At 41.7% G+C, this 4,599-nt stretch overlaps 2 protein-coding genes across 4 annotated transcripts in view; one reads left to right on the top strand and one right to left on the bottom strand.

Annotated features, from left to right (window-relative positions):
• The window catches only part of LOC114877590 (paired mesoderm homeobox protein 2-like), a 64,362-nt gene extending 62,202 nt beyond the window's left edge, over nt 1–2,160 (bottom strand). For both annotated transcript variants that reach the window (XR_006829952.1, XM_029190359.2), the window contains exon 1: nt 1,989–2,160. The gene's annotated coding sequence lies outside the window, so the exon portion shown is untranslated. The remainder of the gene's footprint in view (nt 1–1,988) is intronic.
• A 148-nt stretch (nt 2,161–2,308) lies between these two features.
• Nucleotides 2,309–4,599, top strand: part of LOC114877587 (beta-1,4-N-acetylgalactosaminyltransferase bre-4-like) — a 30,128-nt gene continuing 27,837 nt past the window's right edge. For both annotated transcript variants that reach the window (XM_029190349.2, XM_029190346.2), the window contains exon 1: nt 2,309–2,857. The gene's annotated coding sequence lies outside the window, so the exon portion shown is untranslated. The remainder of the gene's footprint in view (nt 2,858–4,599) is intronic.

The raw sequence follows: 4,599 nt of genomic DNA, 5'->3' as shown, positions 1-4,599 counted from the left end.
GCTGTGTTTTTTTAATTAACCTATCCAAATCCTTACCCGTCGGTCTCTAATTTCGTCTAACTATCCGTGCAAATTTCGAATGAGCACATTAGCTATTTACAAGTATGTACACCTTTTATTGATTTCGTGCTCCGTTGGAGTACATCCGTATTTCCATGGATACTTTAAAGATGGCGACAAATATCAGCTTCAGAAGATATCGTACAATAAAATAACCTTCGTTACATAATTTCACGAAATTTTTCATTCATTAGTCAACATCGATATTGGCAATAAGATTGAATTTCTAGCCTTTCAATTCGAGCACTATTTACCAGTCGAACAAAAAGCTTATCACTCGACCGAAAAGGATCGTCGAATGGCCGTGTTTGTCGGAAATTTTCCACGATTGTATGGCAGAAAAGATTTTCGACCAGTTAAACTCGGAGTAGTCCAAGCTGAAACACAATTGAATTCGAGCTTAACCCCGAGGCTCGAGGCGCGTGAATACATCCTCGGCTTATTCATCCAGCAGTTACGGAAAGCTGACTATGTAGTCGTGTAAAGCAAAGAAGAGCAGGCTGATAGAGAAATGTTTCGAGATTGCTACACTGAAGATGAGCAAACGAGCGCGTTTCAAACGAACAGAAAAGGAGGAAGGCTAGAGGGCAGAACTGTGAAGGAGAGAGAGAGATGAGAAAAGAGGAAGAAAGCAGCAAATGTAGGGTAAAAAGTGCCAACTCGTCAACAAACAAAACGACAAAATAGACTACTTTTCGATGCAACTGGCTGGCATTCGTCTTAAATACGAAACTTTTCCCTCGCGACACATTGACAATCAAGCATCATTTTTCATCCTCTTTTTCAGCCCTTTTTAACAATAGAACACATCACGCTTAATAACGTTTAAATGAAGGCCTCGAGACTATCAGCAAGATACCTGTTTCCTTTCTTTTTTTATAGGAAAAAGGTTTAACGTTGACTAGCCCGAGGAAAACTTTTTAGATTTTATTTTAGTCTCAATGGTTTACAAGTAATTACCGTTCATATATCACTCGGGTGACAAGTTACTTGTTCGTAAGCTAGAAGCAAATTTATTTCTTTTTAGCTAGTTGCTTGGAAATAATTTTCTGTTCCTACCCGAGCTGTATTAACGAGAGAAGATTACGAAAGAGAGAAGAAACGAATGGAAAGGGGGAAATTTTCAGAGGCAGAAACACCCTCGAAACATATTTGACGAGACTAGTGGTGAAAAACCGGATCTTCCAGGAAATTACGAGGGTGGTAACGGAGGTGGAAAAAAGAGAGGGTAGGAGGGCACGCCCTTCTCTTTCAGAAGCATCGCAATAATCTCTCGACCTCGACTTCCCGTCGTTTTATTTCGTATATTCGCAAGATATTCTTTTATCGAACCAGGAGAATCTCATAAAACGTTCGCTTCTACTATAAAACGTCTGCTCAACGTAGAATTAAAAGACTTTTTCGAAACTGTAAATATTTTCCGATAATTTTTTATCTTTGATACTTTTTTGTAACTTTTCATGAATTTCGACCAGTTTTTCGCTTTGATCTTGCAATTTCAACGATCGGAGTTCTGGTACATAAACTGTACAGTTCGCTCACTAAACAGATTAAACTCGAAATTTTCGAACCGATAGATTTTCCTTTTAATCCCCATTTCCGTGTACGCTTTGAAATTGCAAGAATAAAATGTAAAGATCGCGATATGAAAAGAAGTGCAGCACGCTTTGAAAACCAATGAATTGCTGAATTCGAAAAACTCTTTTAATGCTTCTCTACCAAAAAGATAATATTCAAAAGGTATCAGAAATTGAGAGTATACAAAGGAAAAATAAGTACGCCGTCGGCTAAAGTTTACCGAAACGAGATATTTTTCAATAATCACATTGACAATCCATAATCGCAGTACCGCCATTTTAAATTCATGCATCACACACGCCGCGATTAGAAATTTCTACATTACTACATATAACAATTGAATTACTCACCGAATTATCGAAGATTCAGGATCTGATCGGCTTACGGTCCTTTCTCTCTCGATTCAGGGTCGTTTCTTGCAGTATTTTCACAATCACTTCGCAAAATAACGAACTCGCGACTATTTTCCCGCTTTTGCAACCAGAAAGGTTGAAAGTAACCGAGGAGTTTAGTTCCGAAAACGACCGTCAGATGACGAGAGTGGTGCGTAAAACAACCGCATCCAATATGGCGTCCTGGCTCAAGTAATAAACTACGTTCCCATTTTTGACACCAAAAGTTACCGGCGCTACCGCTCGTAGGCGCTGTTGATCGCGTGTCCGTCTCCGCGAGAGCTCTTCTCCGAGGATGTTCGCGGTAAATATCCTCGGAACCGGAGATCCGTGTCTTCTTCGGTCCTCAAACTGTCCCGCGAGATCGTCGAGTCCGTACGACAGTCATTCGTCAACAAACATCGAGACGATTTTTAACTACGTGACGTTTCGTAGATTATCCCGTTAAGGACAGTGTCTGTTTTACCGTGCGATCATGCCTCCGAGAATCAGCAGAGAGAGCGTGCTCCTGCAAACTGTCCGTGTACGAGCGTGACTTTCTCGTCCTCTCAGATGCTCGATATCGGTCATACGATATCAGTACAATCACATGCTGCCTGTACCGCTTCTCGTTTGTTTATTGTGACGCAATTCCAAGATAATTGACACAGTGACAAAGTGTGCGCGAATTAACGTTGGAATTCGATTACGAGTGACAGAAGCGGAGGAGCTCTCTCGTATCGATGGTCCTGGAATCTAACGCGGATCGTGGAAGCTGTGGCTCATCGTGCGGCTCGAAAACAACTGGAATCCGAGGAATTTCCCGTGACCCGGACCTACGAACGATCGTAAGTACTTTACATGCTTTTAAACAAAACACGTTCGACGGTGTTCGAAAGTCATCGTCGATCCGGTCTCTCGTTACTTTTTCCACTCGCTCGCTCACGTGACAGCCGACAACCATAGGGTTGTCATCGATGTTGACAAAAAACGTTTCGTATTCCGTGTTACGAATAAACGACTCGTTGATTCGAAATGTTTGTTAAAACTGAATTACGCGTAAATTTTACGTTTTACCGTTTTATCTGATGTTTCGCTTGTAACTGCTGATACACTACTGGGTGTATCCGGAGACTACGGTCGCACGAGACTGTTACGATGTTCGCGCGTACCTACATCCAATTCGTGTTTACAAACGTTCGAGCCAGAGCACGAAGGAAAGAAAATACATATCTAACCGGCACCGATTGTCATGGCGGTTCAATTAATGCTCTGACGACCGGTGTATCACGTCGCCGTATTTCTGCCTAATACGTTGCTTTTTACGTCATTGTCTTTCACCTTATTTATATTACTACCGTATCGCGTACTGATTATAACGTGGACGTTGATCATTACGCGGCTCGAATACGATTCTATACATATAAAATTATAGCGGTTATGGATCCTAAGAAGTACGCAGCTGTGAAAACATTAATATCTCTCGCGCGTGTTCTTCGATGACGAAATTAATTCTCGTATTTCCATGATCCGTCGAATCCGAAGCACGAACTACTGTGCAAATTTTGCTTGGAAACGAGGATCGCTTTCAAGCGGGACGATTATAGTTATTTACGAAATAGTGGTATTTAAAACACCAGGCGAACGGACATTATCAAGAGTAGCGATTGGAATAGGTTACTGTACCAAAAGGTAAACGTAGCAGACGTTGAAGGAGAGTTAACGAGCAAATTCGATCATTCGCTAGGACAAATCACGCATTGTTTCTTCTTTATCAGTAACGTCGAGCCGGGGGTCGCGTTGCGTCGCCTCGTGGAGCTTGGTATACCTTCAATGCGATCATTGTTTCCACGTCGCTATTGTATTCTTTTGCCTGGTAGAAATCGTTTAATCGAACTTGTTTCAACGGGACACCTTTTCGTTTGTTAAATTGGAATTTAATTTAGCCTGTGCTGCTTTTAACGAGTCGCTTAACGAGGTCTTGTAACGAGCATTATTTTAATACCACCGTGGCAGCTGTTCTCTTTGTAATTCTATTCTCTTATTAAAAAAAGAGTCGAGCGCGGATGCCTGGCGCAATTAAATAAATGAAACGATTAAACTGCGCGAATACCTAGCTAGACAGAGTTTTTCAATTGGTACGAACGTAGACGATCAAACGGGTGTACGTGAATGTACAGAGAGGGAAAAATTCGAAACGAATCCAGTGCCGGCGACGTATTAGGTTAAAACAATGGGGGCCGCGTGTGCGATGACCTAAATGCGCGATAGTCCGCTTTTAATCTGCCGAGATGGAATGCACGCATCGATAAACGTCAGCCTGCTGTGGCTGACAATGTGCCACAAATTTTCTACCCTTTTCCCTCGACTTTTCCTCCATTCCGACAGCAATCGGCGCCATGGTATTCCATATAAAACGACCCAATGGAAATGGAAAATCATACCTATACAGGGATTGTCCCTAAGCGGATAAGCTAATCCGAAATTGACTGATTTTACTTGCAAAAATAAATTCAACTTTTCGGGCCGGAGGAGAGCGATTGAGAATTTATCGAAAAACTGTCTGAGAGTTACTAAAGTTTTTATGCAA

Source organism: Osmia bicornis, chromosome 12, assembly GCF_907164935.1.
Source record: "Osmia bicornis bicornis chromosome 12, iOsmBic2.1, whole genome shotgun sequence".
Taxonomy (NCBI): domain Eukaryota; kingdom Metazoa; phylum Arthropoda; class Insecta; order Hymenoptera; family Megachilidae; genus Osmia; species Osmia bicornis.
The sequence above is the reverse complement of the archived record's forward strand: the minus strand, read 5'-3'. Positions and strand labels throughout refer to the sequence as shown.